Here is a 21,878-nt window from a genome sequence, read left to right as displayed (position 1 = left end):
CTAAAGCCACATGTAACCAGCAATTGTTGTAAAAAAGGTAAAGGTAAAGGGTAGTCCCCTGTGCAAGCACCAGTCGTTTCCGATTCTGGGGTGACGTCGCATCACAACATTTTCACTGTAGACTTTTTACGGGGTGGTTTTCCCTTGCCTTCCCTAGTCATCTACACTTCCCCCCCAGCAAGCTGGGTCCTCATTTGACCGACCTCGGAAGGATAGAAGGCTGAGTCAACCTGGAGCCAGCTACCTGAACCCAGCTTCCACCGGGATCAAACTCAGGTCATGAGCAGAGAGTTCAGGCCGCAGTACTGTTGCTTTACCACTCTGTGCCACGGGGCTCTTTAGCAATTGTTGTAGGGACTTCCTAAAGTGGGACAAAACCACCTTCAAACAAAGTCCAAATAAATCCAGCGCAACAAGTCACAAATTTGAAGTCCAAATGTTTCCAAAGTCCGTTCCAAATGCAATTAGGCACAAAATTCCATGCCCAGCTACGCATGAAGTATCCTCAGTGGATGGGATAGTACTCCGTTGTCCCTGTTTCACAAATCCTTCTTCTCTAGCTTCAAAAGGACATTTTTCAAGAACTCAATCAGAACACTTATGCTTCCATTTGCTATTAGCATTTACAGTATTGGTTTTCTAGTTTTTTGAGGCTGGTGGTATCACGGATCTGTTGTTTTTCCTACTCTCATCCTCTGGGCATGTAGCGGGGGTCACTGGGTGCATATGTGGGAGTGGGGGAAGTATTTGTGAGTTTCCTGCATTGTGCAGGGGGTTGGACTAGATGACCCTGGAGGTCATATGATTCTATGAGTCTAAGCTGTAATGGCTACCTGGTCCTTTATAAACTGGAGATGCAGGTGGACATGGAATCTGGGACCGTCTCTATGCGAAGCAGATACTCTGCCACTGAGCCACGGCCCAGTTACCTCTGAGCAATTTGTCTGTAATGCTTGAATAACCGAGGAAAAACACAGAAATACCCTTAGACAAGTGAAATGTTTATTCCCATACCAAAGCTTTAATGGCATAAGGGTTGCAAATAAAAATACACAGTGTATAAAAACTTAAACATTGGAGATAAAATCAAAACGAGACCGAGCTTACAGATGCATTCATACATGGTCAGATTTAAAATTGAGGAAGGACGTCAGCCAAAGATTTTGCCACCGCCTCGCTAACCTCCCCCTCAGTATCGTTCAATAAATAATAACAGGGCAGCAGAATAGACAAATCTGGGGAGAAAGAAAGCTTGCAAAATAAATCTTTACGGTAGATTATGATAAAAGGAACAATCAAGCAATATATGCTGAATTGAGTCGGGAAGATTCGCTCCACAGGAACAGAGTCTGTCGCCTAAAGGGACTCGATGATATCTCCCTTGAAAACTTTGGAGGGAAAGGCATTTAGTCCAGCCAGCATAAATGCCCTGCGATGACTTGGAATGATTAAGTCTGATAGATAATGGGGCGTTTTGCCGCAGAAAGCATAAAGACCTAAGGAAGCTGGGGAGTAAATATAAGGGTCTTTTGGCTGGAGTTTCGTTTCCTCCAACTCCCACGGTCTCGATTTAATACATCTGAAGATATATGACTCATCAGAAGTAAAAAAAATCATCAGCCTCTATCCCCAACTGGTTAAGTTTGGACATAAGCACTGCTGTCCAGGATGAAATATATGGGTCTCTGTTCATACAATCAAGAAGAAATGTTTATTCATGGGAATAGCACAGCTCCAGACATGTTTTTTTCATTCTAACCGCAGACGATCCGGTTGCCTTTCCTAAATCTTTGATTTACAGAGGTAGGGCATTTCTAGCAAACAGTCTGAATCGTTCCACTTCCTGTAATCTGAACAAAAGACAGTGAAAGAGGGTCAGAGAAGCTCCTGACCTCCCAGTGCTTTTATATCTGAAACAGAACCCCTTTACCAATTCCTGTGAGCCCTTAACCAATTCTTGTGCATGGGATAGAGAAGGCAGAGAAAAAAGTCCTTTTCTCCCTTTCTCACAATACGAGAACTTGTGGGCATTCTTTACCTTTCTCCCCCACAACAGACACCCTGTGAGGTGGGTGGGGCTGGAGAGGGCTCTCACAGCAGCTGCCCTTTCAAGGACAACCTCTGCCAGAGCTATGGCTGACCTAAGGCCATGCTAGCAGGTGCAAGTGGAGGAGTGGGGAATCAAACCCGGTTCTCTAGGATAAGAGAGCTATGGCTGACCCAAGGCCATTCCAGCAGGTGCAGGTGGAGGAATGGGGAATCAAACCCGGTTCTCCCAGATAAGAGAGCTCTGGCTGACCCAAGGCCATTCCAGCAGGTGCAGGTGGAGGAGTGGGGAATCAAACCCGGTTCTCCCAGATAAGAGAGCTCTGGCTGACCCAAGGCCATTCCAGCAGGTGCAGGTGGAGGAGTGGGGAATCAAACCCGGTTCTCCCAGATAAGAGAGCTATGGCTGACCCAAGGCCATGATAGCAGATGCAGGTGGAGGAGTGGGGAATCAAACCCGGTTCTCCCAGATAAGAGAGCTCTGGCTGACCCAAGACCATTCCAGCAGCTGCAAGTGGAGGAGTGGGGAATCAAACCCAGTTCTCCCAGATAAGAGAGCCATGGCTGACCCAAGGCCATTCCAGCAGCTGCAAGTGGAGGAGTGGGGAATCAAACCCGGTTCTCCCAGATAAGAGAGATCTGGCTAACCCAAGGCCATTCCAGCAGCTGCAAGTGGAGGAGTGGGGAATCAAACCCAGTTCTCCCAGATAAGAGAGCCATGGCTGATTCAAGGCCATTCCAGCAGCTGCAAGTGGAGGAGTGGGGAATCAAACCCGGTTCTCCCAGATAAGAGAGCTCTGGCTGACCCAAGGCCATTCCAGCAACTGCAAGTGGAGGAGTGGGGAATCAAACCCGGTTCTCCTAGATAATAGTCTGCACATTCATCCACTACACCAAACTGGCTCTCTCAGATTCTTAGAGGAGAAGTGTCTCAGTGGCTACTGCCCATGGTGACTAGAGAGAACCACCATAGTCAGAGGTGCGGGTGTGCAAAAAAAAAAAAAAGGAAATATTAGGATTCAGTGGTATTTGGTGCTTAAAAAGTTTGGGGGCTGAATATCTCCTAAGAGCAGATTTGGTAGCTGAATCTGATTAGGGAGATATTTGGCTATTCCTGAATATTCGGCCTCATTATACCCTATGGGCCAGTGAAGTGAATGGAAAAACAGGGTATAATGAATTGTGGCTGGGGGGAAGGTGGCTGCAGGTGCCTCCCCCCCACAGATCCTCCAAGTGTCAAAAAGATTGGATCAGGGGGTCCAATTCTAGGAGCACCCAAAGAGGTGCTCCCATCTCACTATTATACCCTAAGGGCCAAACAGGGTATGTTGAATTGAGGCTAGGGGGAAGGGGGTTTTTGGTATAAGCTCCAAATTTTCAGGGCAGCTGTAGGAGCCCCTCCCCCACAGAACCTCCAAATGTCAAAAAGATAGAACCAGGAGGTCCAATTCCAGGGGCATCCAAAGAAGGCCCTTTTCCCGTATGATGGGAAAAAAGCAATCAGTCTGGTTTATCTCATCATATGAACATATGAAGCTGCCTTACACTGAATCAGACCCTTGGTCCATCAAAGTCAGTATTGTCTACTCAGACTGGCAGCGGCTCTCCAGGGTCTCAAGCTGAGGTTTTTCACATCTATTTGCCTGAACCCTTTTAGTTGGAGATGCCGGGGATAGAACCTGGGACCTTCTGCTTACCAAGCAGATGCTCTACCACTGAGCCACCGTTTCTCCCATCTAGTAGATCTCAGTCACCAAATGGCAGAATCAGATAAAAGTCCCTTTTTGATTATCTCTTGGGGATGACATGAGTGAATTCAGATTCTGTTGGTTTTAAAAGAGCCACTGATCTCAAACTGAGTTCTCAGGCGTGTTATTAATAGGGGTGTGTATACCCTTGTGGCTTGGGTATACCAAAAGGTGAATGGACACAAATCCGATTCACGAAGCCGAACAACCTGTTTTACTACAGCATCATTTCAGAAACAGACTGGAACAAGTGACTGCTGAATTAATAACATGCCTGAGAACTGTTAGAGACCAGCGGCACTTCTAAAACCAACAGAGTCTGAATTCGGGGGGAAATTAAGAGCTGAGTAAGTTATTCTGTCCACTGAGATAAGAACCCAATATCTCTATTAAGTCCTGGGGGTTCCTGGGTCTTGAGTATTTCTGTGGCGACTGATCTTTCAGCTTTGTTACGATAGATAGGAATGCTTCTTTCTTCGGGTGTGTGCCCTGCCTTCACTTTCAGATCAGCGGCACCGACTCTACCTTGTGGCTAATACTGACTGATAGACAACTCCTCCATATTCATAAATATCCAATCCCCTCTTGAAGTGTTTTGTTTATACTTGTGGCTAATAGCCACTGATGAACCTCTGCTCCAGATGTTTCGGCAATCTCCTGTCTATGCTTATAACTGTCACCGCTTCCCGCGGCAGTGAATTCCATGTGATGAAATTAGTACTTTACCAGGTGGCTAGCAGACTTCCTGTCCCTCTAAAGCTATCCCTAAAAACCAAACAAGCACCAAGCATCTTGCATGGCCAGCTTTTGCGTGGCCCACTTCCCAAGCTGACCCTAAGCTGTTCAGTTCAGGCACTCCACCTGTGCGAGCTTCATCTTACCTGTTCCTTTGCATATTTGAACACAATATTCTCTTCCCCTCTCTATTGTCGGGTTGACCATAATTCCATGCTTGAAAGTACAGTGGAGCTAAATCAACCCAGGCCCAACTGTCGGTCTATTAAAAAAAAAATACAAGGAAAGGGGGAAGAATCAGATTATGGAGAGACACATTCACCAAATTTCATCATCGTGGCAATATGGAAAAGAAGAAGACGACCGCAGATTTATACCCCACCCTTCTCTCTGAATCAGAGACTCAGAGTTGCTCACAATCTCCTTTACCTTCCTCCCTCCCCCCCCCCCAACAGACACCCTGTGAGATGGGTGGGCCTGAGACAGCTCTCACAGAAGCTGCCCTTTCAAGGATAGCTCTGCAAGAGCTATGGCGGACCCAAGGCCATTCCAGCAGCTGCAAGTGGAGGAGTGGGGAATCAAACCCGGTTCTCCCAGATAAGAGAGCTCTGGCTGACCCAAGGCCCTTCCAGCAGGTGCAAGTGGAGGAGTGGGGAATCAAACCCGGTTCTCCCAGATAAGAGAGCTCTGGCTGACCCAAGGCCATTCCAGCAGCTGCAAGTGGAGGAGGGGGGAATCAAGCCCGGTTCTCCCAGATAAGAGAGCTCTGGCTGCCCCAAGGCCATTCCAGCAGCTGCAAGGGGAGGAGTGGGGAACCAAACCCGGTTCTCCCAGATAAGAGAGCTCTGGCTGACCCAAGGCCATTCCCCCAGCTGCAAGTGGAGGAGTGGGGAATCAAACCCGGTTCTCCCAGATAAGAGAGCTCTGGCTGACCCGAGGCCATTCCAGCAGCTGCAAGTGGAGAAGTGGGGAATCAAACCCGGTTCTCCCAGATAAGAGTCCGCGCACTTAACCACGACACCAAACTGACTCTCTGTAACAGAAGACTCACAAAAAGTTTGCAGCAACTTACAACAGCTCCTAACCTGCCACAATTTTTGTTAGTCTTTAAAGCGCTGCTGGACTCTTGCTCTTTTATCTATTTAGTTCCAATCCAATCCAATCCAATCCAATCCAATCCAAATCCCTTTATTGGCATTGAAACAAAAAGTGCAGCATAGCAAATTTACATGGAGTTTCAGCTATGAAAACCAGTCAAACATCAAGAAGGGGAGCTAGTCTTTTGCTCCCTGATTGTTATGGCAGCCAAAAGTTACTTGGTAACCAGGCTTGTGATATGGGAACATTGGTCAGATAGTAGAAAAAAAACTAACTTCGCTTCAAGTAATCCATAAAAATTAGACAGGATAGGTTTGATTATACAGTCATGCGTGTACCTTTTTAAGATATAGGTAGCAGAAATATAAACTTTATAAAGGACACAGACAAACACAATTAATTTTTTTTTAAAGTTAAAACATTGTCACTTGTTGGCCTTTCTTTGTATCTCTCCCATGCAATCCAGGGAGCTGCGCAAAGGAAGCTCTGGCTCTTTCCTTCCTTCCCCAGGGGACCAAGAGGGGGAGGAGCCTCAGCCAATAGAAGGGAGGGAGGCTTGTATTTCTCCCATGGGATCCGGGAACTGGGCAAAGGAAGCTCTGGCTCTTTCCTTCCTTCCCCAGGGGACCAAGAGGGGGAGGAGCCTCAGCCAATAGAAGGGAGGGTGGCTTGTATCTCTCCCATGCAATCCAGGGAACTGCGCAAAGGAAGCTCTGGCTCTTTCCTTCCTTCCCCAGGGGACTAGGAGGGGAGGAGCCTCAGCCAAGAGAAAGAAGAGAGGCTTGGCTCAGTAGCTCTGCTGTGCCATTGGGAGAGCCTGGCAAAGCAAGCTCTGCCTCCCCTCTTCCTCCCCAAGGGAGGAGCCTCAGCCAACAGAAGGCAGAGAGGCTCGGCTCAGTAGCGCCGCTGTTCAATTGAGAGAGCCTGGCAAAGAAAGCTATTCCTCCTCCCTTCCTCCCCAATGCAGGAGCCTCAGCCAATTGAGCCTCAGCCTCAAGCACTGGCTGGAGTCAGTTAGGGCCATTAAGAATGCCGGGGAGCACCCCTAGTTTGCCCTCTTTTAATGGCGGGCTGAAACAGCAGCTGGGCTGCACGGCTTTCTCCTGCGAGATCCTGCCACAGTGTGCTCTTCTCGGTTTGGGGCTGGTTCTGGTGAAGCAAAGTCTGAGCGGGGAGAGCAATCCAGGCCAGGCAGGCCTGGCATTAGCTACCGTGGCTCACCCTTGGCCTGTCCTGTTTGTTTAGTGGCCCCATGCCGGTTGAAATCTGTCAACAAAGTGGCCCAGTTTTGTTACCCAAACTTTCTTGTTTGCCTCTTTATTGGAGTTTGAGTTGCCCCAGAGAATATGAACATATGAAGCTGCCTTATACTGAATCAGACCTTTAGTCCATCAAAGTCACTCTTGTCTACTCAGACTGGCAGCGGCTCTCCAGGGTCTCAAGCTGAGGTTTTTCATGCCTCTTTGCCTGGATCCCTTTTGAGTTGGAGATGCTGCGGTTTGAACCTGGGACCTTCTGCTTACCAAGGAGATGCTCTACCACTGAGTTATAGCCCACTTCATGGCTCTCCAGGGTCTCAAGCTGAGGTTTTTCACACCTACTTGCCTGGACCCCTTTTTAGTTGGAGATGCCGGGGATTGAACCTGGGACCTTCTGCTTACCAAGCGGAGGCTCTACCACTGAGCCACCGTCCCTCCCCTGACCAGCAGTGGCTCCCCAGGGTCTCAGGTGGAGATCTTTCCCATCACCTCCTGCCTTGTTCTTTCAACTTGAGATGCTGGGGATTGAACCTGGGACCTTCTGCATGCCAAGCAGGGACTCTACAACTGAGCCACAGCCCCACTTCATGGCTCTCCAGGGTCTCAGGCTGAGGTCTTTCCCATCCCCTCCTGCCTGGTCCTTTCAACTGGAGATGCCAGGGATTGAACCTGGGATCTTCTGCTTACCAAGCAGATGCTCTACCACTCAGCCAACATCCCTCCCTTAATATGAACATATGAAGCTGCCTTCTACTTAATCAGACCCTCAGTCCATCAAAGTCAGTATTGTCTACTCAGATGGGAGCGGCTCTCCAGGGTCTCAAGCTGAGGTTTTTCACGCCTATGTGCCTGGACCTTTTTTAGTTGGAGATGCCGGGGATTGAACCTGGGATCTTCTGCTTACCAAGCAGAGGCTCTACCACTGAGCCACCATCCCTCATGAACATATGAAGCTGCCTTCTGCTGAATCAGACCCTCAGTCCATCAAAGTCAGTATTGTCTACTCAGACTGGCAGTGGCTCTCCAGGATCTCAGGCTGAGGTTTTTCACACCGCTTTGCCGGGACCCTTTTGAGTTGGAGATGCCGGGGACGGAACCTGCAACCTTCTGCTTACCAAGCAGATGCTCTACCACTGAGCCACCGTCCCTCCCCAATATATATTAGCATATGAAGCTGCCTTGTAGTGAATCATGTCCCCCTGGGTCCATTCAAGTCAGTCTTGTCTACTCAGACTGGCAGCAGCTCTCCAGGGTCTCCAGCTGAGGTTTTCCACACCTACTTGCCTAGCCCCTTTTTAATTGGAGATGCCGGGGATGGAACCTGGAACCTTTTGCTTACCAAGCAGGTGCTCTACCACTGAGCCACCGTCCCTCCCCCACCGTCCCTTCCCTCTTTATTCCCACTGGGGGGGGGGGCAAACAATCACTTTCCCTATGCCAAACAAGCACGCAATTTAACTGCAACTCCACAAGATGGACTGAAAGAGTTGCAAGCAACTTTAGAAGACACGCCCTCTTTTTTGGCATCTATCCTCCTTTTGGGCTCTTTTTAAAAAAGAGGTAAAAATGTCCACTGCTGAGGCTGGAGGGTTAGGAATATTCCTAGTTAGTAGGGATGGTCACAGTTTAAACAGCAGGAGTATTTAATGTGGGGTTTGTCATGGGGACTCTAGTGGCGCAGAGTCATAAAGCAGCAGTACTGCAGTACTGTGGGTCCGAACTCTCTGCTCATGACCTGAGTTCGATTCTGGCGGAAGCTGGTTTCAGGTAGCCGGCTCAGGTTGACTCAGCCTTCCACCCTTCCGAGGTCGGTCAAATGAATCCCCAGCTTGCTGGGGGGGAAGTGTAGATCAGGGGTGTCAAACATGCAGTCTGGGGGGCGAATCAAGCCCCTGGAGGGCTCCTACGAGGCCCAGAAGCAATTGGATGTCATCTGCTTCCTTCTCCCTCTCTCTTACTTCCTTCTGCATAATAGCTTGCTTTGCAAGGTTTGCTCAATCACACAGGAGCTACAGAGCAAAAACCTCTTTTTTCCCCATTGGCTGAGGTTCCTCCCTTGGAAAGGTAGGCAGAGTTTGTTTTTCCAGGTTCTCTCAATCACACAGCAGAGCTACTGAGCCAAGCCTCAGTAGGGAGAGGTACAATCATAGAATCATACAGTTGGAAGGAACCTCCAGAGTCATCTAGTCCAACCCGCTGCACAATGCAGGAAACTCACAAATTCCTCCCCCCTACATTCACAGGATCCTCATTGCTGTCAGAGGGCCACCTAGCCTCTGTTGAAAAACCTCCAAGGAAGGAGAGCCCACCACCTCCCGAGGAAGCCTGTTCCACTGAGGAGCCACTTTAACGGTCAGGATGTTCTTTCTCATGCTGAGCCAGAAACTCTTTGAATTTAATTTCAACCCATTGGCTCTGGTCCTACCTTCCGGGACCACAAAAAATGATTCCACACCATTTGTGAGCTTCCTGCATTGTGCAGGGGGGGTTGGTCTAGATGACCCAGAGGCCCCTTCCAGCTCTGATTCTATGCATCCCAAGCAGGTGCTCTGTGAAAGCAACCTTGCCCCAGAGTCGGAAACGACTGGTGCTTGCACAGGGGACCTTTCTTTTCCTTTCCTTGTGGTAGTGATCCCTTGCTTGAAGTAGCCAGTCGGGAAATATGTCCTCTTTTTTGCTTTTCAAAATATGGTCACCCTGAAGAGAATGTACTGAGTTTTCTGGCGTCCCTTTAGACAGCTCCCTCCTGGTTAAAAAAAGAAAATAAGCTGCATGCCCAGTCCTCTCTCAACACTTCCCCATCACTAGATCCTCCAGTGACTGCAACCTTCCTTTGGGTTGTGACTTTGGCACAAGGGAAAGGGAACAACACAGGGCTGTGTACTCACTTTCTTGGGGTCATAGAGGCCGATCCAGACTGTTTGCAACTCTGGAAAATTCTTTTTTAGGAAACGGCTCACGACAGAAGAATCTGCTTCGTCAAGCAAGGATGCCAGGTGGCCCCCACGACCGAAATCCTGACAATCAATCTGCACGAGACAAAGAAGAAGGAATTGTTCGTAAACCAGCAACAAGGCATAGATTTTGGCAATGAAGACCCTGTAGGTCGATGTTCTCTGCTGAGTTATACTCATACCAAATCCTGTCGGCCCCTTTCAGACAGCCTTTGTTTTCCATTTGGGTAGCTGATTGCTAATGGAACATAAGAACATAAGAGAAGCCCTGTTGGATCAGGCCAATGGCTCATCCAGTCCAACACTCTGTGTCACATAGGAACATAAGAGAAGCCATGTTGGATCAGGCCAATGGCCCATCCAGTCCAACACTCTGTGTCACATAGGAACATAAGAGAAGCCATGTTGGATCAGGTCAGTGGCCCATCCAGTTCAACACTGTGTCACATAAGAACATAAGAGAAGCTATATTGGATCAGGCCAATGGCCCATCCAGTCCAACACTCTGTGTCACATAGGAACATAAGAGAAGCCATGTTGGATCAGGCCAATGGCCCATCCAGTCCAACACTCTGTGTCACATAGGAACATAAGAGAAGCCATGTTGGATCAGGTCAGTGGCCCATCCAGTTCAACACTCTGTGTGTGTGTGTATGTATATATGTGTGTATATATATATGTATATATATATATATATTTGTGTGTGTGTGTGTGTATACAGTGTCTCTTGTGTTCGGTGATCCGGGTGTTGATACTCCTTTGGGTAGTGCAGTATCAACACCCGTCTCACCGAACACAAGAGACACTGTCGCTTGTTTCAGCCAGAAAAATCAGCTGTAGCTGAACATGCACTTCAAGAAGGAGGCTAAGTCATCCACTTTTAAAGAACTGAAGTCCTTTCTATGGTCTCACATTATCATACCCGCCTGAACAGAGAAGCTATTGAGATTTACAAACACCAGCACAACTTTAACAGAAAGGAAGAAGGCATTTTCATCCACCAATCTTGGTACCCAGCTCTGCAAAACACCCTACAGACTATAAATTGCAGAAAGTCAAGTCACAGAACAACCAGTACATTCCACAGAACAATCAGCACAGTCAACAACCATCTTCCTTATCTTCACACCCCTTCCAACCCTCCCAGCAATTAACACAGAACAATGGTCACATTCAACAGCCAGTTTCCTTATCACTACCCTTCCAGGAAGCCCCACCAAACAATGGGCACATCCACAAACCAATTGCCCTTTCACTACACCCCCTCCAGCCTAGAAATAGCAGTTCTCCAGCAGCCCTGGCCTCACTCAATGCACAGCAGCCAAGAAGGTCTGAGCGCCTGCTCCGGCTGCAACGTCACTGAGGATGTTCTCCGCAGCTGAGAACGAAACGTCTGGAAGGAAAACTTTCTCTAGTAGAACACGGCACTTGAGCCCGAAAGATTCTACAAACCCTAATGATGTTACCAGCCGTGAAAACCTGAAATCTTTGATAACCGGATCTCTTTTTTTGAGAAAGTGACTACCTTGCTGGATCAAGGGAATGCTGTAGACATCGTTTCTCTTGATTTCAGTAAGGCCTTTGATAAGGTTCCACATGCTATCCTTGTTGACAAGTTTTTAAAATATGGTTTGGATCCTGTTACCATTAGGTGGATCTGTCACTGGTTGACAGATCGCACCCAAAGAGTGCTTGTGAATGGTTCCTCATCCTCTTGGAGAGGAGTGACAAGTGGAGTGCCTCAAGGATCTGTCCTGGGACCTGTTTTGTTCAGCATCTTTATCAATGATTTGGATGAAGTAATAGAGGGAATGCTTATTAAATTTGCCGATGATACTATATTGGGAGGGGTTGCAAGCACAGCAGAAGACAGAAGCAGGGTACAGGATGACCTTGACAGGCTGGGAAACTGGGCTAAAACCAATAAAATGAATTTTAACAGGGATAAATGTAAAGTTCTGCAATTTGCTAGGAAAAATCCCATGCATAGTTATAGAATGGGAGAGACTTCTCTTAGGAATAGTATGCGTGAAAAGGATCTCGGGGTCTTAGTGGATCATACGCTGAGCATGAATAAACAGTGTCATGTGGTGGCTAAAAAGGCAAATGCAATTTTGGGCTGTATCAACAGAAGTCTAGTGTCCAGATCACATGATATGATGATATCGCATTACTCTGCTCTGGTAAGACCTCGCCTGGAGTCTTGTGTTCAGTTTTGGGCATCACATTTTAAGAAGCATATAGACAAGCTGGAACGGGTCCAGAGGAAGGTGACAAAGATGGTGAGGGGTCTGGAGACCAAGTGCCGGTTTCTGGCGACTCTGAAGGAGGGATTGGCTTCTCTAAGCAAGAGTTGCTGCCAACTTCTTCACAGCAACACAGACACCCCATCCCAAGAGGAAGCCTTTCCATCGGAGACTGAAGCCTCTGGAGGTGGAAAGGCACATGGTCCTCTGGGGGCAGGGCTTCCCCCTGCCGGCCGGCTGACTGGGGGCGGGAAGGAGTCTGGGAAAGCAGAAGAACTCCCACTGGGACCTGGGGATTGGCAAGCCTACTCCTGTGGCAGCCATTTGGTTCCTGTACCCACCACCAAGCCCCAGTGTCAGAACTGCCCAGGTGTCTAGGGGCTGGAAGAAGGTGGGGTCTCCTGCTCTTACTATTAAACTTTGCTGGTTCTGTAGCCCCAAACAGAAGAGATATTGAAGCATTCAAGCTATCGCCAATAGCCATGGGTAATGGACTACCTGAGGCCTGCTTTCTTGAGGGAAGTCCTCAGCACCCAGCCTCAAGTGCTGGCTCTTACCTCAGCGTCCATCCACGTCCGCGGAGTAAGGTGCACGCCATAGCAGTGACGGCCTCTCTTTAACGCTTTTGAAGGGCATCCCGCTTCAGTTCCTGTCCAGGAAGTGGGAAACAACGGTCAGGGACAAAGCCACAAAGGGAAAGGACCTCTGCTAATGGAGTGGACCTTCAGGATCCAACCCAGAGGCTTGTGCTGAAGGTTCTGGTGGAGCTCTTCCAACTCTACGTCAGGATTTGTCTGAGGTTTAGGCCGAAGCTGGTGATGCCAGCGATTGACCCAGGGAGTTTTTGTGTGCAAAGCACATCTCGCGTATGGCTTTCTAAAGAATGCGTTGGGCTCATCGCAAGCCTGTGGTTGTCATGGCAGCCGTGACCTTGGGCCGGCATGGTGGTCGTGGCATTTATGCTGGAATCTCCAAGGATAATCTGCATTTGAGGTAGGTATTTGTGGGTTTCCTGCAGTGTGCAGGGGGTTGGACTAGAGGCCCCTGGAGGCCCCTTCCAACTCTATGATTCTATGAATCATCCTTGAGGGGTCTTTGACACCCGGTCCAAGGTCACCTCCAGGGAACCTGCTGGCAAAGGAGATGGAGGGAAAGCACCCGGATAGATAGCCTCTCCCCAGGACCCAACAGACGGCAGATACGATCAAGGCCAACTTCTCCCTAAAGCCACTTCCTCCCAACGGAGAAAAAAGCCACCCAGTTCCTCTTAGGAAATATGAATTCATAACATCCTGATACATTATTTATGTCGATGGGTAACAATCTACTTCTGCAACTCCCACTTCACGCAGTGTAACCAATGGGGAGAGACGCAAAGGGGTGAGGCAGTGCTCCTTTCAGGCCTAACCCCTGTCGTATCTGAGGAAACACACTTGACGAAGCTCCCTCCTTTGGCTCTACTCTTGGCCCCCAGTGTTTTTCCAGGGCTGGGCAGGGCACCTGGGCCTGAGACCACCCCTGGCCAGCCTCGGGCTTCCATATCCCATCGCAGCAAAAACCCACAGCAAAAAAAGGAGGGTTGCCTGGGCCCCTCGCCCTTACAGCGGGGGGGGGGGGGGTTGAGGGGTGTTCGGGGATCTCACACAGATAGGGTTGCCAAGTCCAATTCAACATAAGAACATAAGAGAAGCCATGTTAGATCAGGCCAATGGTCCCTCCAGTCCAACAGTCTGCGTCACAGAAGAACATAAGAGAAGCCATGTTGGATCAGGCCAATGGCCCCTCCAGTCCAACACTCTGTGTCACAGAAGAACATAAGAGAAGCCATGTTGGATCAGGCCAGGGGCCCATCCAGTCCAACACTCTGTGTCACACATAAGAACATAAGAGAAGCCCTGTTGGATCAGGCCAGTGGCCCATCCAGTCCAACACTCTGTGTCACATAAGAACATAAGAGAAGCCCTGATGGATCAGGCCAATGGCCCATCCAGTCCAACACTCTGTGTCACACATAAGAACATAAGAGAAGCCCTGTTGGATCAGGCCAGTGGCCCATCCAGTCCAACACTCTGTGTCACATAAGAACATAAGAGAAGCCCTGATGGATCAGGCCAGGGGCCCATCCAGTCCAACACTCTGTGTCACACATAAGAACATAAGAGAAGCCCTGTTGGATCAGGCCAGTGGCCCATCCAGTCCAACACTCTGTGTCACAGAAGAACATAAGAGAAGCCCTGTTGGATCAGGCCAGTGGCCCATCCAGTCCAACACTCTGTGTCACATAAGAACATAAGAGAAGCCCTGTTGGATCAGGCCAGTGGCCCCTCCAGTCCAACACTCTGTGTCACATAAGAACATAAGAGAAGCCATGTTGGATCAGGCCAGTGGCCCATCCAGTCCAACACTCTGTGTCACAGAAGAACATAAGAAAAGCCATGTTGGATCAGGCCAATGGCCCATCCAGTCCAACACTCTGTGTCACAGAAGAACATAAGAAAAGCCATGTTGGATCAGGCCAATGGCCCATCCAGTCCAACACTCTGTGTCACATAAGAACATAAGAGAAGCCATGTTGGATCAGGCCAGTGGCCCATCCAGTCCAACATTCTGTGTCACACAGCGGCCAAATATATATATATATATATATATATATATATATATATATATATATATATATATATATATATATATATATATATATATATATACATATATATATATACACACACATACACACTGTGGCTAATAGCCACTGATGGACCTCTGCTCCATATTTTTATCTAACCCCCTCTTGAAGGTGGCCATGCTTGTGGCCGCCACCCCCTCCTGTGGCAGTGAATTCCACATGTTAATCACCCTTTGGGTGAAGAAGTACTTCCTTTTATCCGTTTTAACCTGTCTGCTCAGCAATTTCATCGAATGCCCACGAGTTCTCGTATTGTGAGAAAGGGAGAAAAGTACTTCTTTCTCTACTTTCTCCATCCCATGCATTATCTTGTAAACCTCTATCATGTCACCCCTCAGTCGACGTTTCTCCAAGCTAAAGAGCCCTAAGCGTTTCAACCTTTCTTCATAGGGAAGGTGTTCCAGCCCTTTAATCATTCTAGTTGCCCTTTTCTGAACTTTCTCCAATGCTATAATATCCTTTTTGAGGTGCGGCGACCAGAACTGCACACAGTACTCCAAATGAGACCGCACCATCGATTTATACAGGGGCATTATGATACTGGCTGATTTGTTTTCAATTCCCTTCCTAATAATTCCCAGCATGGCGTTGGCCTTTTTTATTGCAAACACACACTGCCTTGACATTTTCAGTGAATTATCTACCACGACCCCAAGATCTCTCTCTTGGTCAGTCTCTGCCAGTTCACACCCCATCAACTTGTATTTGTAGCTGGGATTCTTGGCCCCAATGTGCATTACTTTGCACTTGGCCACATTGAACCGCATCTGCCACGTTGACGCCCACTCACCCAGCCTCAACAGATCCCTTTGGAGTTCCTCACAATCCTCTCTGGTTCTCACCACCCTGAACAATTTAGTGTCATCCACAAATTTGGCCACTTCACTGCTCACTCCCAACTCTAAATCATTTATGAACAAGTTAAAGAGCATGGGACCCAGTACCGAGCCCTGCGGCACCCCACTGCTTACCGTCCTCCACTGCGAAGACTGCCCATTTATACTCACTCTCTGCTTCCTATTACTCAGCCAGTTTTTGATCCACAAGAGGACCTGTCCTTTTACTCCATGATTCTCAAGCTTTCCAAGGAGCCTTTGATGAGGAACTTTATCAAAAGCTTTCTGGAAGTCAAGGTAAACAATATCTATCAGGTCTCCTTTGTCCACAAGTTTGTTTACCCCCTCAAAGAAATGTAACAGGTTAGTGAGGCAAGATCTTCCCTTACAGAACCCATGCTGAGTCTTCCTCAATAACCTGTGTTCATCAATGTGCCTACTCATTCTGTCCTTGATAATGGTTTCTACCAACTTTCCCGGTATTGAAGTCAGACTGACTGGCCTGTAATTTCCTGGATCTCCTCTGGAACCCTTTTTAAAGATGGGGGTGACATTTGCTACCTTCCAGTCCTCAATTCAAGAAATATCTGGGGACTTTGGGGGTGGGGCCAGGAGACTTTGGGAGTGGAGCCAGGAGCAAGGGTGCGACGAGCAGAATTGAACTCAGAAGGGAGTTCTGGCCATCACATATAAAAGGGACGGCACCCCTTTTCAATGCCTTCCTTCCATTGGAAATAATGAAGGATAGGGGCACCTTCTTTTGGGGCTCATAGAATTGGACCCCCTCGTCCAATCGTTTTGAAACTTGGGGGGTATTTTGGGGAGAGGCACTGGATGCTATGCTGCAATTTTGGCGCCTCTATCTCAAAATGCAGCCCCTTCAGAGCCCCATATACCTGCAGATCAATTCTCCATTATTCCCTATGGGAATAAGTCTCCATAGGGAATAACAAAGTTCCCAGCAGACATTTCCCTCCCCTCCCCCCGCTTTCTGATGACCCTGAAGTGGGGGGAGGGCCTCCAATCTGGGAGATCCCCTGCCCCCACCTGGGGATTGGCAACCCTACACACAGAGGGCGCTCTGGTTTCTGGACAAACTCTACGTGTCAAGCCCCTATATGTTTTGTGTTTGCTAGCTGCTCAAGGCCTTGTGTTATTTACTGTGAACCTGGCAATCTGGCAAGCTGTTGTTGTATGGCATAGAGGGGCCTGTTGTGTCTTTGTGGAATGTGAGAAATCACTCTTCCTGGCTCTCCTACCCCTTATCTCTTCACAGGCCCCTGGTAGAATGCTTTGCAGTGGAGAATTACTATGTTTTGTTAACTTGCTGATCTTTAGGTCTAGATAGAACTGCCATTCAGTTAGGGTTGCCAAGTCCTCTTCATCCCCCAGTGAGGGACATTCGTGCGTGTGCTGCACGCCGTGCAATGAGATGATGTCACCCGGAAATGACATCATCAAAATGGCGGCACCCATGCGGGGCTGCTCTAGGCGTTTCCAGGAAAACTCTATGGTTTTCCCCAGACGTTCTTGCCATTTGGGAAGTTAAAACTCTATGGCACCTATTGCACCATAGAGTTTTTTCTCCCAAATGGCTAGAGCGTCCGGGAAAACCGTGAAGTTTTCCTGGAAATGCCTAGAGCGGCCTTGCATGGGCATCACCATTTTGACGACGTCACTTCCGGGTGACATCATCACGCCAGCGACGTGGAGGGAGGTTCCCCCCGCCGGCCCTAGATCGGGGGGTTGGCAGCCCTACATTCAGTAATTGTTTATGACATCCTATATTGTTCATGTAACTGGTTGTTCCTCAATATTTTCACTGTCCGTCATCAGTGAAGCATCACTGGAGTTCTAACAATTGCATCTATTTGAAATAAACAAATGATCTCATTATTTGGAATCTCGGGGCTTGACACTATGGATCTCTTGGGCTTGAAGCTTGGAGTTTGCCTACAAACCAGAGCATCCCCTGTGTGGCATCCCTGCTGGTCTGTGCCAAGGAGAAGTCCCTCAAAGCAAGTGTTTCCCCACTGGGAGCTGGAGTCAGGAAACCGTATCTGGAGGGCCAACAACCAGACACAGAAGCTGAGGCCTCCCCTTGATAGGATCAACAGCCCTGATGTCTCTGAATGTGGAGCTTCCTGTGAATTTAGGGGGAAGTATTTGTGAGTTTCCTGCATTGTGCAGGGGGCTGGACTAGATGACCCTGGGGGTCCCTTCCAGCTCTAGGATTCGATGATTCTAACTGGATTTTTAAGCAATTTGAATAAGAACATAAGAATATAAAAGAAGACGTGTTGGATCAGGCCAATGGCCCCTCCAGTCCAACACTCTGTGTCACACAGTGGCCAAAAGACCAGGTGTCATCAGGAGGTCCGTCAGTGCGGCCAGGACACCAGAAGCCCTCCCGCTGTGGCCTCTAAGCACCAAGAATACAGAGCATAAGAGAAGCCATGTTAGATCAGGCCAATGGCCCATCCAGTCAAACACTCTGGTCGTTTTCGCACTCACCTCCAGCCGGCGCGACCCCCCTCTTCACCACGCAGGATATGCGCGGATTTCGCACTAAATGCCGCGGAGCAGCCTTTTGCGCCGGAAACTCCCGTCGCAAAAGCCGCGCAAACGCCAAACTGCTTTTTGGCGATTTACGTTTGAGAGGCTTTTGCGACGCAAAAGGCTGCTCCGCGGCATTTAGTGCGAAATCCGCGCAGATCCTGCGCGGTGAAGAGGGGGGTCGCGCCGGCTGGAGGTGAGTGCGAAAACGACCTCTGTGTCACATAAGAACATAAGAGAAGCCATGTTGGATCAGGCCAATGGCCCATCTAGTGCAACACTCTGTGTCACATAAGAATATAAGAGAAGCCATCTTGGATCAGGCCAATGGCCCATCCAGTCCAACACTCTTTGTCACATAAGAACATAAGAGAAGCCATCTTGGATCAGGCCACTGGCCCATCCAGTCGAACACTCTGTGTCACATAAGAACATAAGAGAAGCCATGTTGGATCAGGCCAGTGGCCCATCCAATCCAATACTCTGTGTCACACAGTGGAAAAATAAAACACCAGGTGCCATCGGTAGGTCCACCAGTGGGGCAGGACACTAGAAGCCCTCCACTGTTGTTCCTCCCCCAAGCACCAAGAATACAGAGCATCACTGCCCCAGACAGAGAGTTCCAACAATGCGCTGTGGCTAATAGCCACTGATGGACCTTTGTTCCATATGTAATTCTGTACGCTGCATACCTGAGTCATATGTTTCAATCAATGGGATTGACGCTAAATAAATGAGAGGTCTTTTTTTAAGAGCAAAGGTGGAATTCTTGAAGGAGCTCCTTTGCATATTAGGCCACACACCCCTGATGTAGACAATTCTCCAAGAGTATACAAGGCTCTTTTTTGTAAGCTTTTGGAGGATTGGCTACCTCAGGGAGGTGTGGCCTAATATGCAAAGGAGCTCCTGTTAGAATTCCACCCCTGAGAGCAACTCACTCTCTTTCTTGATGCAGTTGAGAAACCAGTTTCCCTTCCTCCCCAACACGAATGCAGGGGGGAAGTGCATAAAAGGGTTCCTGCAGCCCATATTTCCCCCAACCCACTTACCCGGCACAAAGAAGTAGGCATCCAGAAGGAGAAAAAAGAGTCCGTAGGTGAATGAGCCCATTTGCACCTGAAAAGAAAGAAGAGAAGGGGTCAGTCATGGAGCAAGCAAGTTTTCTGTTCTGCACACAGAAAGACATCCCAGCATTCCAGAGGGCAACCAGGTCACTTTGAAAGGAGTTGGCAAAATCTTTGCCTCAAACACTCAGTGGGATGGCATAGAACCTATGAGGGAACGCTGCAATTCTGACTTGGGTGACCCCAGCTCTCCCACTCTCTTCAGGTCTCAGCAGGGTTGTCTCTGCTCACTAGTTGGATGGGAGACCGCCAAGGAAGTCCTGGGTCACTACACAGAGGCAGGCAATAAGAAGTCACCTCTGAAGCCCTCTTGCCTTGAGATCAATGGCCAGGCTTCCTTGGAATCAGAGATCCATAGAGTTGGAAGGGGCCATACAGACCATCTAGTCCCACCCCCTTCTCTATGCAGGGTCAGCCTAAAGCGTCTTAGACAAATAATCATCCAGCCACGTTTTGAAGACCACCAATGAAGGGGAGCTCACCACCTTCCTAGGCAGCTGAAAGTCAGACCAGAACCAATGGGGCTGAAATTAAATCATAAGACTTTTGACTAAACATTAGGAAGAACTTCCTGACCGTTGAAGCAGTTCCTCAGTGGAACAGGCTTCCTCCTTGGGAGGTGGTGGGCTCTCCTTCCTTGGAGGTTTTTCAACGGAGGCTAGATGGCCATCTGACAGCAATGAGGATCCTGTGAATTTAGGGGGAGGGGTTTGTGAGTTTAGAGGGGTTCCTCAGTGGAACAGGCTTCCTCCTGGGGAGGTGGTGGGCTCTCCTTCCTTGGAGGTTTTTCAACGGAGGCTAGATGGCCACCTGACAGCAGCGCTGATAAAGTGGACTTGGGGGAAGGTAGTTGTGACTTTCCTGCATTGTGCAGGAGGTTGGACTAGATGATCCCAGAGGTCCCTTCCAACTCTAGGATTCTATGACCTTGTTAGATCTTGGAAGCTAAGCAAGGTCAACCCTGGTCAGTATTTGGATGGGAGACCACCAAGGAAACCCAGGGTTGCTATGCAGAAGCAGGCAAGGGGAAACCACCGCTGAATATCTCCTGCCTTGGAAACCCTATAAGGTCACCGTAAGTCAACTGTGACGTCACTTTCCACCACCAATCTCTTTTTTCTATGGCCAGAATGCCCCAGTCTAGCCCCATCTGGCCAATCTTGGAAGCAGAGCCTTGTTTAGTGCTTGGAAGGGAGACCACCAAGAAATTCCAGAGGCAGACAATGGCAAACCACCTCGGAATCTCTCTTGCCTTGGAAGTCATACAAGGTCACCTTAAATCTCCATTTCCACATTTCTGTGTTACATCCCATCAAGGTCGCATTCCAGCTACACCACCAACTTTTGTTGGTATGTATCAGCATTGCCCAGGGAGACCAGATCGCCTTGGAAACGATGCAAGGTCATTTGTGCAGGGCTTTTGGGGGGGCAGGAACTCCTTTATATATTAGGCCGCACACCCGTGATGTAGTCAATCCTCCAAGAGATTACTGTCAGCCCTGTAAGAAGAGCCCTGTAAGCTCTTGGAAGATTGGCTACATAAGAGGGGTGTGGCCTAATATGCAAAGGCGTTCCTGCTACAAAAAACCCTTGCTTCTCTGCATAGCTGCTGAAACAAGGATCCTACTATGGAATTTTTGCATCATTCTGTCAGCAACAAGACTCTGACAGTTCTTTGCTCCAGGACTCCTGTTGCCAAAGAGTCATTTCATAGAATCATAGAATCATAGAGTTGGAAGGGACCTCCAGGGTCATCTAGTCCAACCCCCTGCACAATGCAAGAAACTCACAAATATCTCCCCCTAAATTCACAGGATCTGCATTGCTGTCAGATGGCCACCTAGCCTCTGTTTAAAAACTTCCAAGGAAGGAGAGCCCACCACCTCCCGAGGAAGCCTGTCCCACTGAGGAACCACTCTAACAGTCAGGAAGTTCTTCCTGATGTTGAGTCGGAAACTCTTCTGATTTAATTGCAACCCATTGGTTCTGGTCCTACCGTCTGGGGCCACAGAAAACAATTCCACTACATCCTCTATATCAGGAGTGGGGAACCTTTTTTTCTGCCAAGGGCCATTTGGATATTTATAATACCATTTGCGGGCCATACAAAATTATCAACTTAAAAAACAGTGCTCCCTCGAGGGAGAACGATTCAGGCCACAAAATTAATGCAAATAATTGTTTTTCTATTTGAAGTCACGCAGGGAGAGCCTAGTTCAGCACACACACACCCTGGCCCGCCTCTCAAGGCAAATGATCAGGTCCAGGCATATTAGATCACATCCCCTAATATTAGCATATTAGGTCACACCATCTAGGATAATCACGTGCAAATTGAACTGGTGGTAGCTGGTTCCCACCCCTGCCACCCCTCCCTCCTTCCCTTCATGTGGAAACTGCGGCTGCTCCCAGCAAGCATTTAAAACAAAGTTCCTCATCAAAGGCTCCTTAGAAAGCTTGAGAGTCATGGAGTAAAAGGACAGGTCCTCTTGTGGATCAAAAATTGGCTGAGTAATAGGAAGCAGAGAGTGAGTATAAATGGGCAGTCTTCGCAGTGGAGGACGGTAAGCAGTGGGGTGCCGCAGGGCTC

Source organism: Heteronotia binoei, chromosome 8, assembly GCF_032191835.1.
Source record: "Heteronotia binoei isolate CCM8104 ecotype False Entrance Well chromosome 8, APGP_CSIRO_Hbin_v1, whole genome shotgun sequence".
Taxonomy (NCBI): domain Eukaryota; kingdom Metazoa; phylum Chordata; class Lepidosauria; order Squamata; family Gekkonidae; genus Heteronotia; species Heteronotia binoei.
The sequence above is the reverse complement of the archived record's forward strand: the minus strand, read 5'-3'. Positions refer to the sequence as shown.